Source organism: Hetaerina americana, unplaced genomic scaffold, assembly GCF_022747635.1.
Source record: "Hetaerina americana unplaced genomic scaffold, ioHetAmer1.1.p SCAF_12, whole genome shotgun sequence".
Taxonomy (NCBI): domain Eukaryota; kingdom Metazoa; phylum Arthropoda; class Insecta; order Odonata; family Calopterygidae; genus Hetaerina; species Hetaerina americana.
In genome coordinates, this window is record NW_027286292.1 from 8,443,200 (window position 1) to 8,462,192 (window position 18,993).

The following is an 18,993-nucleotide window of genomic DNA, read 5'->3' on the forward strand; positions in this document are numbered from 1 at the left end:
GATGTCCTACACAAGCTCGACGAACAAATATCCACTATCAGCAGCAGACAAAGCAACAGTATTACTATAATCGCTGGCGACACAAATCTACCGTCAATTGACTGGGACAACTACTGCGTAGGAAAATCTGCCAAAAACAGAGATTCATGCCAAGAACTCCTTCATATATTCACAAAACACTCCTTAGAACAAATAGTTAAATCACCAACACGGGGCCAAAGCATACTAGACATCTTTGCGACTTCTATGCCCGAAATCATTACTAACATTGAAATAATAGACGGAATCAGTGACCATAAGGCTATTCTTGTGGAGTTAAAAACGAAGTTCGTCAAAATAAACAAAGAAAAGCGTAAAATATACCTTGTCCTGTCCTGAGACCTGTCACACTTGTGTTCTTATCATAACAATTTTTAACGAATCTAGCGGATTTTCTCTGGACTTTATCTAATTCTTCTTGCCAAATTTTCTCCCAAGGATCCCAAATACTTGCGGTATATTCCAAATGAGGTCTAACTAGAGCAAAATAACATCTCTCTTTAACTTTTTCATTACATTTCCCCACCACCTGTTTTATGAAGCCAAGTTTCTTTAAAGCTGATCCGCATATTGTCCTGATATGTGCTCCCCATGAAAGGCGTGGTGTTAGAACAACCCCCAAATATTTAACTTGATTGGCCGTAGCCAGTACTGAACCCTCTTTTTCGTAGTTTATATCCTGTTCCTCGCTTCCTTTGTTCCAAAATTTCAAAACTGCGCATTTATCTATATTAAGTGTTAATCCCCATTTATTGCACCATTCTGAGATATTGTCTAAGTCTCCAGAGAGTAACTCGAGATCTAGTTGGCTCCTTATTTCCCTGTATACCACCGTGTCGTCAGCAAATAACCTAAGATTGCAACCAACGTGTGTGCTTAAGTCATCTACATCTACATCTACATAATACCCCGCAAGCCGCCGCAAGGGCGTGTGGCGGGGGGTGTTAGGTCACCAACCGTAAAAAAGAAAAATACCACATGCAAAAAAAAAAAACAACACGGAAAATTACACCCACAGCAGCGCACACACTCATGCAAAAATCCCTTCATCCAATACTCCTGCAAACACATATACCGCAAAACAACTAAAAAACTGCACCCCATGATGCAGCACGAAAGACATTCTACAACACGGAAGCCAGGACACAACAAGCAAGAAATTGAAACATCACTACCACATGAAAATGCACCACGAAACACTCTACCCCCAAAGAGTCTCTAATTGGCAGGGAATGCGACCCAACGTTGCAGGTAGCAGGAATTTGCCCCCGCGGAGAGGGACGAGGGATTGAAAGGGAAACTTAAAAACAGATGAACGGAACACGAATGAGGTCATTCGGAAAGAATGGGTTATTATAGCAAAACACATAAGGTTAGTGGAAGAGCATGCATTTAAATACAACTAATTATTTTTTAGACGCTGAGGGTGGCAAGTGGAATTTTTGCTATCTATAACCCTGCAGTTGCTATCCCGTATTGTCCGTGGGAAGAAGGAGTCCTTGAGTCGGCTAGTTCTGGCATCTATTTCCCGAATTTTATATGCATGATCCAAGCGACCAATGTATGTAGGAGTACGAATAATTTGCGAGACCTCGGTGCTGAAACATGCGGATCTAAATTTATTTAATAATTTCAATCTTGCATTGAATCGTCTCTCAGCCAATGATTCCCACCCCAAATCCATGAGCATTTCGGTGACGCTTTGCGTTTTATCGTGGGAATTTTTTACAAAACGGGCTGCCCGGCGTTGAACCTTCTCAATTTCCCGAATGAGACCTTTTTCACTCGGATCCCACACGCTGCATGCGTATTCTAAATGAGGCCTTACAAGAGCGTGGTAACAACGTTCCTTGACCTTCGAGTCACTTTTGCCGACAATGCGTCTAATGAATCCCAATTTTTTATATGCTTGACCGCAGACTTTACGTATGTGAGTCCCCCAAGTTAAGTCTTTGGTGAATGTGACACCTAGGTATTTCACCGTATCAACTACTGCTAGGTCACCTCCAGCTAATTTGTAAGCAAATCCCGTTGATCTTTTAAAGAAATTTACCACTGAACATTTATTATAATTTAGAGTCAATCCCCAGTTAGAACACCATTTAGTAATGCAATCTAAATCCTGCTCTAGAATAAAACGATCCTCATCCCCAGATATCTCCCGATAGATCACCGTGTCATCCGCGAACATCCTAATTTTACTTTTCACTTCGCGGTTCAAATCGTTAACAAAAATCAAGAAAAGCAACGGCCCGATCACACTTCCCTGAGGTACCCCCGACGTGACTCGAACACTGTCGGAACTAGCGCCATCAAGGACTACCCTCTGTTCCCGCTCCGAAAGAAAATCTTTAACCCAACTTATGGCGCCCTTATTTATACCCGCGACCTTTAATTTATGAATGAGTTTACCATGTGGGACCTTATCAAATGCCTTTTGAAAATCTAAGAAGATGGCATCCACTTGCCTACCTCTCTCACCCGATAAAAGTAAATCATGTGTAAATAATCCTAATTGGGTTTCGCAGGAGCGAGTTTTCCTGAATCCGTGTTGATTGTCACTTAAAAAGTTAATATTGTCAAGGTGTCTCATTATTGAACTGACAATTATGTGCTCTAAGATTTTGCAACAGATAGAAGTGAGAGATATAGGTCTGTAATTACTGAGATCCTCCCTGTCACCACCTTTAAAAATAGGCGTTATTTGCGCGGTTTTCCAAATCTTGGGTACTTAAAGTCATCAATGTATATTAAGAACAGAAGAGGCCCTATTACACTTCCCTGGGGGACGCCCGAAGTTACATCTCTATCCTTTCAGCACAACCCATCTATGACTACTATTTGTTTGCGATTTGACAAGAAGTCTCTAATCCAATTAATTATTTTCTCATTGATTCCATAGTATTTAAGTTTATGTAACAGTTTATTGTGTGGGACTATGTCGAAGGCTTTTTTGAAATCTAGGAATACTGCATCGACTTGTATTTTGTTTTCTCCGGATCTAAGTATATCGTGAATAAAGAGACTAAGTTGTGTTTCGCAAGATCTGCTTTTCCTAAATCCGTGCTGGCTGTGGATTAGTATTTTCCTACTATCAAGAAATTTCATAATGTTAGTGACAATAATGTGTTCCAATATTTTACAAGGGATTGATGTTAAAGAAATGGGTCGGTAATTGGTTGGTTTATCCCTATCGCCGCCTTTATTGATGGGAGTTATATGGGCTAGCTTCCAGTCGCGAGGCACTAAGCCTTCTTCTATCGATTTTAGAAAAACAATATGCAAAAACGGGGCAATGTCTTCAGCTAATTCCTTTAATATTCTAGCAGTTATTTCTTCCGGACAAGGTGCCTTGTGTGTTTTGATACTACGGAGCAGACGTACTATTCCCTGCTTGGTCAGTGTAAGATCGCTCATTTGTTCCTTGGGTGGGTGTGGAGGATTGTTTGGTGCGTTTGTGTTTTTATTGTAGACGATCTGGAAAAAATGGTCTACAATATTTGCCTTTTTCACGCTATCTGTAATGATTTCTCCATTTTCAGTCTTCAAAGAATGAACAGTTGGATGTTTACCCTGTATTTCCCTAACGTATGACCAGAATGACTGGATTTTCCTTAAGATATTCGCTTAGCATTTTAGATTTAAAAGAGTGTAGTGCTGTGCGCATAATTTTCGTCTGACTACGACATTCTTCTGGTTTCCGTTTGGATGTATTCATATAAACTATATCGTCACTTTTTAACTCTTTTTGAAATTTGACTGTAGCTTTCCTTGCCTTCTTAATGCCGATCTGACTTCCCCGTTGTACCATCTAGGTTCCTTACTGGCGCATTTGAGTTTGGACGGGATGTACGTCTTCATTCCTTCGCGTAAAATATTTAAGAAATAATTCCAAGTGTTTTCTGTATTGGTTGTCAGTGTTTTTGTTTTGTATTCTGGTAATTATATTTTAAATATTCTCCTAGTCCGTTAAAGTTTCCCTTGTTGTATAGGTATATTTTACGCTTTTCTTTGTTTATTTTGACGAACTTAGTTTTTAACTCTACAAGAATAGCCTTATGGTCACTGATTCCGTCTATTATTTCAATGTTAGTAATGATTTCGGGCATAGAAGTCGCAAAGATGTCTAGTATGCTTTGGCCCTGTGTTGGTGATTTAACAATTTGGTCTAAGGAGTGTTTTGTGAATATATGAAGGAGTTCTCGGCATAAATCTCGGTTTTTGGCAGATTTTCCTACGCAGTACGTGTCCCAGTCAATTGACGGTAAATTTGTGTCACCAGCGATTATAATAATACTGTTGTTATGTCTTCTGCTGAGAGTGGATATTTGTTCGTCGAGCTTGTGTAGGGCATCTGTGTTAGAATCAGGGGGTCTATAAAATGAACACACGAATAGGCCTCCGCCATTGTAGTCCTAATGTTGCACCAAACGCTTTCTATGTCATTTACGTCGCATTCATATCGTTGGCTACTAAGATGTGACTTTACTGCCATGAATACTCTCCCACCCAATCTATTTGGTCTGTCGCTTCTGTAAATTGTGAAACCGCTCGGAAAAACCTCATTGTTTGCAATATCTCGTGTGAGCCAACTTTCCGTTTAAACTACTATCTCTGCGTTTGTACTGACAAAAATATGTTCAATATCCGATATTTTGTTTTTAATGCTACGGCAGTTTAATGTTATAATTTTATTTTGGTAAATTACTTTTTGTTTTTCGGTGTTATGTACGCTAACAAAACTGTTTTGAGACGATTCGTGGTTAACAGAGACAAAAGAATTACATTCACTCGCATTGCTATCTTTTTTGTATTTAGAGGCACAAATTTTACTCACTTTAGGTGGATTATATGTTGTTTTAACGCAAGTGTGTGTTTGTTCAATTTTTTTTTGGATCTGAGAGGCATAACCTAATCTGAAGTGACAAAAAGCGCTGGATTCTACTTTATTTATCCTAATATATGACCTGCGCTCTTGCCTACCAACTATGCTGAACCCTCGAAACGTGTTCGTGTAACCTACGCGCTACAAACTGCGATGCCTCGGCATTATAATGGACCCCGGAGCGATTAAGGGGTACCCGACACGATGAGAGGACAGGCCTCAGATCAACGAAGTTCGATCCGATCCCCGGCAAAACCCCAGCAATCTCTGATTTAAACCGTCAATTCGGTTCCAAACTAGCCTTCCGCGGTCTATACGCGGCACAATACTACATATACTTAATTTAATTGGGACCCTCAATCCATCATGCCTCCAGGTGTTCCCGTTCCCCTGGTTCTTCCTTCCCTTATCGTACACCACGTCGCCTTTTCCTCCTAGTTTCTTCCATACGCTCGCATTTATTTATCTGTTAACCTACACCTACTTCGTATTGCAGTATTAATAGCAATAAGAAACCACCATAGCAGTGTCCCTTAAAGGTAGAGCCATTTCGTAGGGTCTTCAATTCTTCAGGTAAAATATTTCGAAGGTAAAATTTACCCCAAGCAGGTCACCGGGTGATGAGGACTGGAAAAGAGACATCAGAAGCGGTCAAGTAGAATATTTTTCTCTTGGCACCACCATACTCTTCTGTCCAAATTACAATAATTACATTACTCGGAAAACACTGTTTCCAAACGTTCCATCAATGTTTAGGAATTTTTAATTTAACTTTCATTTTTAACTTAACTTTAATGTAAGCTCTACTACGCTACAAGTCTAATCTCCTTTTGAAACGGCAGCTGAATTTTTTTTATTTGTGATGAGTGTTCTCTCCAGCACGAAATCTTTTAGTGTGCTTCAGTTTTTCTACCAAGAACTGAATCTATACTTTATAACCCGCAAGCTTAAGGGTTATCCTCAAAGGGCCATCCTCCAAGTATATCGCACAGACGTTTGAAAGGGCGCTCTGCACGATTCTTTTAGTTTCCTAAAAGCATGTTTAATATTTTTCTCGTGTCTTTTCGAAAGGCGCTGCTGAACAAGTTTAAAGAGTATTTTTCTATTTCGAATAAAACTTACTTTTTCACCTCCAGCGGCGACTCTTCCATATTCAACGTTGTGCCATCTGGCTCGTTGCTTTCATATTAGGTTTTGCTAGGAAAATAAGTATCTCTACCGAGTCTAACAAAATTAAATAAATGTTTTTATATACTTTCAGTTCCAGAATAGTTCGTTTTCGTAATGATTACTAGTAGGTTTTTCAGGTAGCCGGGGAATTACTTGAAGTAACCTTTCTTCAAAAGAAACATTTTTTCCAAGGTTTTACGATTTACATGTATTTTTCGACGCTTAAAACACGACAAAAATGTATTTATGGTCAATTAACCCTTCGGTTACATCTAAGTTTGTGATCATTTAGGGGGAGTTTATCAAACGAGGATCTCTAATGTTGTTTACTCTTTCCCATGTTCTAATTATTTGGTTCCCTGAGTGGGTGGTGAGCTTATTAAATGCTGCCTCACATGAATCACTCTCTTGAACTTAGTATGCAAGTACAATGTTGAGAACGGTAAAAATTAGAGAATATTAAGCGAAAGATGGAAAGAGGAAATATCGATATTTTAGGTTTAAGCGAGGTGAGATAGAAGGATAGCGGGGATTACGTGAGTGATAATTATAGAATACAATACGTACAGCGGTGGGGATGAGAGCCAACGAATTCACCATAATATCAAATGAAGAGGTAAGAAGAAACGTGGTCAACAGAGAACAAGCAACGGATAGAATATTACTACTAGAGATAAAAGCGGAACCGACGAACCTGGCTATTGTTCAGGTATACATGCCACCGAACAATCATAAGGAGGAAGAGGTCGATAGGATATACGATCAGTTAGAGGGCATATTCACTGAAGGGAAACATTTGATGGTGCTGGGGGATTGGAATGCGAGGGTAGGCGAAGGAATAGATGGTGATGAGGTGGGGAACTACGGTTTAGGCACGAGGAATGACCGCGGGGAGAGAGCAGTTCAGTTCTGTAGGAGACCGCTCAGTATGAGTCCTGGCAACTACGGGACTCGGCTTTCGTGATGTGTATGAGGTGAAGAATGGAAAAGAAAAAATGAACGAACAAGAAAAAAAATGAGGACGTTCTATGCATGCTGGGGTAGGAAGGATTGAGGGAAGAAAACCGAAGGAGGTGGATGCAGTGCGTTTTAATGGGCAGTGGGATGCTGGACAGTTTGAAAGAGGAGGTGATGCTAGACAGATGAGGTATGGATGGGACGTAAGAGCAGTTGTGTTGGCCAGGAAAGAGGAAGGCGGATATATAGAGAATCAAAGAAGGATTTCTTGTAATTTAGGATATCACGATTTTTCGTACAATATGTTTTTGAATAATGTAGCCGTAGCTAGTAATTGTGTCCAGCGAAATCCAGCCATGCATGGATCGTAAATGAACTTGAATACCTATAGATTATTATTTTGTTTTTATTTCCCAAGATAGGGCGTAGTTTTCACTAAAATGAAGAGTGGAATTTGTTTATTTTATTCTGTTGATTTAGAACAGGGTGTGACACACAAAAATGAGGTTTTATCCTATTTTGGAGATCCAACCAATAAAACGGTCTCCTGCCAGAGCTGCTTTTTTAAATGTAAATACGAGGTTACCATTATTGTCATTTGCATTTTCATGAATGACATAAATTCTCCACAATTCATCTACTTCTTTTCTCGTATGTGGGCCACGTAAAATTGTTGGCGCAGGCATTTGCGAGCACGTTAGCATAATGTTCCCGGCGTCCTCGAACGTTTTCGAGCTCACTTTTTTCAGTGCCTCGCCGTATTTTACATACCGTTGCTTAGATTTTATTTCTTTCTGCTTCTAAATGCTTCTTAATCGTAAAATCTTTAAATGAGAGAATTTGCTAACTGTACTGTAGACTTCTTTCCTATTTACTTCAGGCGGTTATTTATTTTACATCCCGTTTCACCGCTCCGTTTTAATAGAAGTATTACTTCTCTTTTGAACTTAAGAGTGGTACTTCCCCAAGCAAGGTAAAATGAAGTGTTGTGCCTTGTGGAATATTCATTGGAATATCTCCGTAGAGGCTGGAGTGCACTAGAATGGGGAGGATATGCTACGCGTTTTCAGTGTAAGATACGAGTGATTAAATATTTACGCAACACGAGTGATGTCTTTGAATTAAGAGTTGTATGATTTGAGTAATAAAGAAATGAGTTGGGAGAAACAATGACATGTTTTCCATTAGAGTTTCAAGGCGTGTTCACTGTTCATCTACATTTACATAATACCCCACAAGCCGCCGCAAGGGCGTAAGGGGTATTAGGCCACCAACCGTAAAAAGGAACAATACCACATGCAAAACGAAAGCATGGAAAATTACACCCACAGCAGCGCACGCACTCATGCAAAAATCCCTTCATCCAACACTCATGCAAACACATATACCACAAACAACAAACAACTGCACTCCTGGGTGCAGCACGAAAGCCATCCAACAACACGCAAGCCAGGACACAACAAGCAATAATGCGAAACTCCACCACCACATGAACATGAAACACAAAACACTACCCCTCGAGGAGACTGTGAAAGGCAGGGAATGCGACCCAAAGTTGCAGGTAGCAGGAATTTCCCCCGCGGAGAGGGAGGAGGGATTGAAAGGGAGACTTAAAAACGGATGAACAGAACACTAATGAGGTCATTCGGAAAGATTGGGTTAAGATAAAAAAACACACGAGGTTAGTGAAAGAGTATGGATAAATAGAAATTTAAATAGAACTAATTATTCCCTAAACGCTGAGGGTGGCAAGTGGAATTTTTGCTATCTATATCCCTGCAGTTGCTATCCCGTATTGTCCGTGGGAAGAAGAAGTCCTTGAGTCGGCTAGTTCTGGCATCTTTGTTCCGAATTTCATAACCTTGATCAAAAATTTCCCGGAATTTATTCAGAAAATTAAAAATACAAGTTTATTCATCTAAATCTATATTGTCCCCTTCAAAGTAATCCCCATCGACTGCAACACACTTATGCCAGCGCTTGATCCAATCCTCGAAACATTTTTTATATTCGGTTTTCGGTATGTCCATCAGTGCTTCCTGCGATTTTTCCATTACTTCCTCTCGGCTGCTAAAACGCGTTCCCCGTAATGGTTTTTTAACTCGATTGAACAGAAAGAAGTCACAGGGAGCCAAATCAGGTGACTTCGGTGGCTGTTGGATGGTATTTGTTGCATTTTTCGTCAAAAAATTACGAATAATGATAGCACTGTGCGACGGTGCGTTATCATGGTGCAAAATCCACAAGTTTTCTGCCCACATTTCTGGTCTCTTTCGGCGAATTGCTTCACGCAAACGTCTCATAACGCCCAAATAATACTCTTTGTTTACTGTCTGGCCTTCTGGCAAAAATTCATGATGCACTACACCGTTGTAATCCATGAAAACCGTCAGCATTGCCTTCTTTTTTGACTGAAAACGACGTGGTTTTTTTGGTCTCGGCTCATTTGGTGAACGCCATTCACTTGCCTGATGTCTGGATTGCGTGTCGTACTCATAAACCCACGTCTCGTCTCCAGTAATGATCCTTTTGATGAATGTGGGATCGGATTCAGCCTCGTAAACCATGTCTTTTGCGACGTCAACACGGTCTCTTTTTTGCTTGAAATTGAGGTCTTTTGGAACCAACTTTGCTGCTACACGACGGAAACCCAAATCATTAACCACAATGTCTTGGGCGGATCCATAGGCAATGTTCAAGTCCTCCGCTATTTCTCTGATGGTTAATTTGCGGTTATTGACCAACATTTCTTTTACTTTATCAATTTTTTCACCGACTTTCGATGTCGATGGTCTGCCACTGCGTTCATCATCTTCGATTGACTCACGACCACTTCTGAACCGCTCGTGCCACTGGTAAACGACCGTTTTTTTTAGAGAATCGTTGCCGAAACACTTTTCCAACATTTCCAACGTCCGTGCGCCACTAAATCCGTTTTTTACGCAAAATTTAATACAAGTTCGTTGTTGCAAATAATTTAAAACCATTTCTGAAATTGTAAAAAATCGCCAACACACACAGAGATAGATGTACTCTTGGCTACGTAACTTTTGCAAATGTCAAGTTATGACACTAAGATTTAAAGGGAATATCAACAACAGATGTACCAATTTAACAAAAAAAACAGAACTCAAATCGGAACGATGGGAGCGCCACACGGTGGTTATTCCGGGAACTTTTTGATCAAGGTAGTATGCATGATCCAAGCGATCAATGTATGTAAGAGTGCGAATAATTTGCGAGGTCTTAGTGCTGAAACATGCGGATCTGAATTTATTTAATAATTTCAATCTTGCATTGAATCGTCTCACTTCTAATGATTCCCACCCCAACTCCATGAGCATTTCGGTGACGCTTTGCGTTTTATCGTAAGAATGTTTAACAAACGGGCTGCCCGGCGTTGAACCTCCTCAATTTCCCGAATGAGGCCTTTTTCACTCGGATCCCATACGCTACATGCGTATCCGAGTTAATAACGCAATATGATTCCGTGAATCTTGAGCGTCTTCACTATTATCATTACACTATGTTCTGAAAGTCACCACTAGGGTGCGTGGCAGCGAGTGATCATACACCAGACTACATTTGACGCAAAAAAGCGCGTTGGGATAACGTTATTCTGATGTTGTTGTCGTCCTTGGGAAAATAGCATCAATATATCTAACGACATTTATTTGTTCTACACTTCATGTTTCTGATATTATTGACATAATATCTCCTACCGCAGTACGAAGGGTTTTTTTACACCATTTCAGCATCACTACTGAGGAGGCCTCCTTCCAATTGATGCAAGAGCTGCAATCTGTAATTTGGACTTCGCTCCGTGAGTGATTCCCAGCCTGCTTCTACTCTAGTATTTGGAATGTGCTACTGGATTTATCGTAGCAGCGTTTTACAAATTTAGGTCCTCTGCACTGTGCGCGATCCAGTTTGGCAATTGGTCCAACTTCGTGAGGATCCCATATGCTTGCGGCATATTCTGGATGAGGCCTAGCCAATGACAGAGAAAATTTCTCTTTGACCCTTTTATCACATTTACCCAGTAATCTTATAAAAAATCCTAATTGCTTGTTAGCTTGTCCAAATATTCCCTGTATGTGTTTCACCCAGGATAGATCGTTAGCGAGGGTGGCGCCCTTAAATATTTGGTTGAGTCTACATATTTCACTTCGGTGTTCCCGATGCGGTGGGCGTTTGGATGTGAATTGCCCTTTTTCCGAAAGTTTATCAATACGCACCTTTTTGGGTTTATTTCTTATTTTCAAGTGTCGCACCAGCGTTGTATAGCGTTGGGGTGTCTGATGGGACTACTGTGTCCTCGGGATCACGGGTATCACGGTGAACTACTGCATCATCGGCAAATAAAGGTATTTTACTACTGACTACGGAGTCAATGCCGTTAATGTAAAGTAGGAATAAAAGAGGTCTGAAGACATCCCTGTGGAACATCGGAAGTAACTTCTACTGCATTTGAGCTAACTCCATTAATCTCTACCCTTTGTACCCGACCTTTTAAAAAGTCTTTCATCCAACCCCGGATACTGTTATCTTTGCAACAGACTTCTAGCTTAGTAAGTGGTTTACTACGAGGTACTTTGCCGAAAGCATTTTTCAAAATCTAGAAAAACCGTGCCCACTGGAACATTGCTCTCTCCCGAACTAAGGACATAATAAAAAATTATTCATCAACAAATTCTGACTGTCGTATTCATCAACAATTCATTATATGTCATTTCATATAATTTTCATATTGGCGGGGCGTAGACTTGGACGCCGTAAGAATATTCTTACTTCCGCGTTGTACCATCTAGGTTGCGTGTCATCCTTTACAAATCTACCTGTTATGACCCTATTGGCTAGAGATCCCGTGATGCCAAGGCTATGTTTCCAAGTATCCTCGGTATTTCAGTGTTCAATTTATTTCCATTTATTGTAAATGAACTGTAAACACGCAATTTAAGCCATGTTATTTCCCTTTTTTAAAAGTTAATTTTTTTCTAGACTTCTTATTTCGGCCCCTATATGAAGAAACTTATCATTTAATGCTCTGTGGTCACTAATTTTTTAATAAATTTACATTTTTAAGACTTTTGGGTATGTTCGTTGATAAGGAAGCGAGGATATTATCACCCCTAGTGGGTGCAGTGACAAGCTAATGCAAGGAGTCCAACGCAAAGGAATCCAGTAGCGACTCGCAGGTATCTTTGTCTTTGCCCTCCGTTTAAAAACAATAAGCTCTTCAATCAATTGATGGGGCATTGAAATCTCCACGGATTGTGGCGTCACGATCATTGTTTTTGGATGAGAGACTTTTGATTTGCTGATCTACTTCTAGTATTAATTTATCTTTTTCGTTCCGGTAAAGCGCATTGATACTTCGGAAATGAGGACTTCTAATTGAAAACCAAACATTTTTCTGGAATGACGTCAAACCTCAAAACGCAAAAATATATAAATACAAAAAGACACCCCCCCCCCGACCTTTTTCTGGAATAGTAAATAATGGAGCAACGTACTAACATTATTATTAATTTTTTTGAGTAAAAAACCATAGGAACTCTTGAATTCATTCATATTATTCATGGCAGTGAATCCATGATGCGTAAAAACGTTTTAAAGTGGTACGTAATATTTATTGACCTTAAGAAGGGTCTTGGAAATGATACACATCCTGGTCCTTCAGATTTTGTTCGAAATTTGAATAGCATTCACCAAATGGATAAACTTTTTTGAAATTACCGTCGCCTGTCTTCCAACCTCATTATTGATGGATTCACTGGTACCTCTAAATACTCTCTCAGTGTGAATTAAATAATTGGGCAAACGAAAGATCTACATTCTGCATTTGTGACGCAACTAACTGATGATCATGGCCCCTACATGATACCTTGGTGCTTCCGGTATGTGCCAGTTACCATGCGCCAGACCTTGGAACGGAAGGATACTTAAGGCCCAAAAACTATTGTACGTAATGCTCGTGCAGGAAAGGTGAATCATGACTCTACCTTTTGTTTGCTATCATTCGAAAGGAATTATCCTTGAGGAAAATATGACAACAGATCAAGCGAGAAGTGACCTCTACTTATTGCGTATTTTGATTCCTTTACGGGGCGGGATTTGTGATAGTTCGGCCTGAATACTGGGACCAAGTAACATGGCATTTGTTAAATGGCTACTCGCCGGCGCCGAAAACAAAATTATGCTTTGTTTTTGACTCCATGCGACCTGCGCTTGTTTCCACAAAGGAAATGGGCGGTGAATGGAAAGTGTTTCGATACAATTTCAGACTTCTAGAAGGCAAAACCGTTACCTTGCAGGAAATTCCAAGAAACTGAGTTTTGGAGTGATTCAAAGAATTATATGACCGCTTTCGGCATTATATTGACTCTCAAGGAGCCTACTATGAGCAAAAGGAAACATAAATTAAGAAGAATTAACTTCTTGACTCTCATTTTGTCTAGACTCATATTTCCCTTGGCCAGGCAATGTACTTGCCATCTCCTTAAAAAGCGCAGTTCAGTCGACGTGATGTGAAGATGGCGTACTTTATGCCTGCGCTGCCTCTGACAGGTGATGCTACTTCGTCGCTTTGCTGTTATCGAAACTGCTTTTCGTTTAAGATATTTTCAAAAAAATTTTTTAATCATTAGAAACTACTCTTAACATAATTTGAGAAAACAATTATTGACTGATGTCGAATAGCAATTTCGTACAAGAAATTGGATCCAAAATAGCTCTCCCATTAGATATAATTACATGTATAACTTGAGCAGTTTTGATAGCGGCAGGAACGAAGACGTCTTAGACATTGCGCTGCACCGTAGGCTCACGAGTTCGCTTTCTATCGTGGCGACACCGAAGTTGGACAGCGACCATTACCCAGTCTGCGCCTATCTGGGATGCTGCCCAACGTTACTTCCCCCACGGCAGGTGTGATGCCTGGATAAAACAGACTGGGCAGGGTACAGGCAGATCCTGTCCGACATTTTACCGGAACAGCCGCAATCACTGACGTCACAAGCTATGCTGGACGAATATGCTTCTGTCATAACAGCTAGCGTGGACCAAGCATTACAGAACACCGGGCCAATAAAAGTAATCCGCCCTTCTGGACATCTGACGCTGCCGCATTCCATCCTTCGCCGCATCCGCGGAAGAAATCGGCTTCGACGACAATTTCAAAGAACTAAATGTCCCGCGGATGGGGCACGGTTCAGAAGAAAACGAGCCGAAGTGAGGCAGCTCATCGAGGACCACAGGCAGACGACGTGGGAAAGGAAGGTTGCTTCCCTCCGAGCCGAAGATGGGAGCATCTGGAGAATGGCAGCTTCTCTTCGCCACAACATTCGGATCGACCCACCGATCGACTCACCTGGTGGCCCTCTTATCACGGAAGAGGAAAAGGCTGAATTTGCAGCAACTATGCTGGAGGCCGGCTACTTTCACTTCGACACCGGATCCACTGGTACCAGATGATCCTAGTGACTTTCCTGAAGAGGATGAAACAACGGAGGAGGGCATCATGACGGTAACGAAGGTTACCGAAAACGACCTGAGAGCAGCCCTAGGACGACTACGCTCCAAGAAAGCACCAGGAGAGGACAAGATCCCGAACGAGGCCCTTCAACAGATGCCTGTCTCGCTCGAAACTCACCTTATTACGCTCTTTACGGCCTGCTTCTCCAAGGGTCATTTTCCGGCCATCTGGATATCGGCAAAAGTCATTCTATTGCCGAAGTCGCCGAAGTCCGCTCGGAACGTAGAGAACTACCGCCCGATCGCCCTGCTAGCAACCCTGGGAAAGCTGCTTGAGAGGGTACTGCTGCCACATCTCCTGAGGCACATCGCGGCCTATTCAATCTTGCCGGCATCACAGTACGGTTTTCGAGAGGAACACTCCACCACACACCAGCTCGTCCGTCTCGTGGAACAGGTGACGGCCGGATTCAATCGGCGATGCTGCTCAACGGCGGCGTTCTTTGACATCAGGAAAGCCTTCGTCGGGGAATGGCACGCTGGCCTCAGTCAAAAACTTGCAAAACAGCGGTTTTCAAATTGGCAGCGCCGCTTGCTAGCATCATACCTGACAAGAAGGACTTTCCGTGTCGCCTGGGGACGCGCGCTGTCACAGCCGAAACAGGTCCACGCAGGCGTTCCGCAAGGATCGGTGACCGGACCGATACTTTTTAATCTATACACGGCGGACCTCCCGGTGGGCCATAGACGACATACCATGGTTGCCCTGTATGCGGATGACGCAGCAATATTGACCACTTCGCGAAGAGCACTCATGGCAGCAACATACCTGCAGCGAGCAGCAGACAAACTGCTGGAGTGGTACGCCCTGTGGCGAATCAGCGTCAACAACGCAAAGACGCAGACGATTCTTTTATCACCTGCAGGACTGCGAGAACCAGGAGAAATCCTCGTGGGCACCGAGGAGGCGCCATGAAAGGAAGAGGTGACCTATCTAGGCGTCATACTGGATAAAAGACTGGCATTCAAAAGTCACGCCCTCGCTGCCACCAGGAAGGCAAGAGGAAGACGACTGCAACTTTCGCCGCTGCTGCGTCCACCGTCCCTCTCTATCAAGACGAAGACGTATCTACAGGTGGAGGCGTGTACCAGGCGAACTGTCTCCACCTGTATACGTGGAGGCAGTTCGCCCAATCTTTATGTACGCTCCACCGGCACGGAGTGGCAGAACGACTCCGACGGCCTTCCACCACATGGAGGTGACGGAAAGAGGGGCACTCAACAGTATATTTGGGCTTGGATGGAACTATGCCGCAGAAATTCTCCACGCCTTAACTGAAACTGCGCCCATCGGAGATGTCATCAAGACTCGCGTGACGACCTTTTATGAGGAGCTTGAAGGCACAAAAGAAGAGCACTTGCGGTCGATTGTCGGCTTAAAACCTGTCTCCTGGGAAAGGCACAAACGCCCAAGCGCAGCAATGGGACTGGACGACGACCAACCACCATTGAAAAGGAAAAGGAGTTGACTGGACCCTCCTTCATCGACGGGCTAAGAAGCCGCAAACACAGCAGCTGAATGATTAAATCATCGGGAAGCTGCAAGCCAAGCGTCCAGAGTGAACGTTTTGGCAAAAAGAAGACGAGGAAGACGAAGAGTTTTGATAATTACTTCGGCGGATTTCATTGAAATCATTTATATCAGTTATTCATTTTAAATTTATTAATTATCTATGCATAAATATTTATTGATTATTAAAAGTTATTATTTTTGATTTGGAGAAAGCCTGCGATACTGTAGATTGGAAACTTATGTTTGAAACCATGGGGAGAAAAGGGATTGACTATAAAGACAGGAAGCTTATATTATTGCTGTGCCAGAACTAAAGGACTTTCATAGAAGGAAAGGGACGTGAAAAAGAAGCAAAGATTAGAAAAGAAGTGAGACAAGAATAACTACTTTCACCATATCTATTTATGTTATACATATTGAAGAGGCTACAGAGACAATGAAGAAGAAAACAAATGGTATAAAGATAAATGGAAGAAAGGTACACTGCATGCAGTTGTTTGTTGGTTTGTGGTATATGTGTTTGCATGAGTGTTGGATGAAGGGATTTTTGCATGAGTGTGTGCGCTGCTGTGGGTGTAGTTTTCCATGTTGTTGTTTTGTATGTGGTATTGTTCCTTTTTACGGTTGGTGTTCTAACACCCCCGCCAGACGCCCTTCTTGCGGGGTATTATGTAGATGTAGATGAATCGTGGTTTCTCGCTGCGGTTTCAACACGGCAGTAAACTCAGTCTAATGATAGAAGATTTAAATTACCTCCAACTATAGCAATACATTTCGTATTCTTGTGGCTGAAATGCGATCCTTGGTTATCTAAAAGGTGTATTGCTACTGAAGTGAAATCGGGTAACTAGTAAAATGAGCAATCGTGTATTTTTTCTGGTTATTTACCTCTGTTGTACACCGAGCGTTCTCAATCTGGTCGGCAAATTTGTGCGAATAGCTTTTAAATTATTATTGTCTGCAATTAACACTTCTCCGTTCCTGTTACCCCTGTCTCATCGGCAAATGTTGTAGCCTAAGAAGAAAAATTCATCGTCCGTAATATCCTTGATTATTCAGCTCACCATTTCCAATGTCAGTACCTAACCTTTGGGATTTACGCCCGAATTCAGCTCTCTTGCTTTTAATACTACGACAATTTGGTATTATTATGTTGTTCCTCTCGACCTGCACATGCTTTATTTATGCTCCAACTGGTTCAACACTGTCGTTGAGAGAGTTTTCGCTCCCATTACTTTCTTTACTGAAAGATATTAAGAAATTTTCCTTATCATCGATTTCCCCAGATGAAGACCTACACTATACATTACCACCTACTCTATACTCTTGCAGTATAATCGTGTATCCTACGCACTACCTCCTGTGACACGTAGCTCATACGAAGAACTGCCGAGGAATTGAGGGGCTCCCGATGAAAAGTAACGCCGCAGTCAATTAAATCTACTCCGATTTCCCGACAAAAGTTTCCCAATCTACTATTTTTTATGAACTCTTATATTTAGGTTTAAATCATGCTACTACGGTCAACTCGTGGGACAATAGAACAAATTTTTAACGAAGAATTTACCAGGACTTAAAACAGCACTATTACACGCTTCACCTCCGTATTCAGCTCCTCAAAAGAAGGTAGAATTTCTTCGGACCCGCGGCGCATGGCGTCGCTTGCCTCTACATGGGCCACGATTCGCAGCTTGGAGCAACCCACGTCACATGCAGCCATCTTCACCTCCTGAGTCACCTGGGGAACTCCGCCCCCTAGTATACACCACGAGGATCATGACCGAATATCTCCCTTCCGTTGGGCCCTAAGTCCTAAAGGAGATATTAGAGCTACCTATCATTAAAATTCCATCACTCCCCATTCACTGACGTCTTTGCCTAGGCAGCCGCTTCGGAGTAGGGGTAGGGGCTGCATTTACGATGGTCCTTTCATCGGAACAGTATACAGGGTCGCACCCAAAAGTGGTAAGACTGATTTTCTCTGGCGCGAACGAAGCGGTGGAGGGGGGTCTGCCTGGCAGGGCTATCATTTGCAAATAGTCTTACATTGATTTTAGTTTCGGAAATGCATCCATGTCTACGAGTAAAATGAACACTTAAGCCTGAGCGCACGTGAGAAACACCAGAAAATACCTCCAGTGAACTGGAACGAAAATCGCCCGTTAATAGGAATGCATTTGGATTTCCAGTATATCGAATCCAGTTTTTTAATTTATTACGGAATAAATAGTTCTTACCAACATTTAATAAAGGGTAGGTCCGCCCAATATGATACCCCTTATTATTATTGCTAAGTAATATGAAATAAGACCATTTGAATGATACCATTAATGACGTCAATCTCAAATTTATTCGTTTTTATGGATCAATATTGCATTTTTTAGAAAATGAAGCCATTTACATGAAAAAATGAAATATGTACAGAAATGAACATCGGGGCAAGAAAAAATGAAAAATATGCCACTGAAAACAACTTTGAATACTTTGGAAGTCAATAATTATGCTCCAAACAACGCACTTTGTTATTAGAGCTCTCGAAGCTTTTCGAGTTAACTAGCGTTACGTTCAGTTATCTCCCCGAATATAAAAGAAGTTAGATCTTTTTAATAATTGAGACACCTGTGGTCTTAATCTTAGGATTTTCTCAAATATTCAGCGCCTTCACGGAAGCCAATTTAATCTGCGGGATCCAGAAGAAATCTTAGCAAATATCCCAAAAGATCGTATTCAATTATTCATTTTGTTACCAAAATTGTAGTCAAGCATAAATTATTTGTGAAATACAGTATAGACTTTTTCCGAGGAATTTTGATTATACTTCGGTAGGAATACTCAAAGAGATAATTTAAGGTCTCTAAAAGGCTCAAAAGAAAAAAAAGACGCAGTGTTCAGG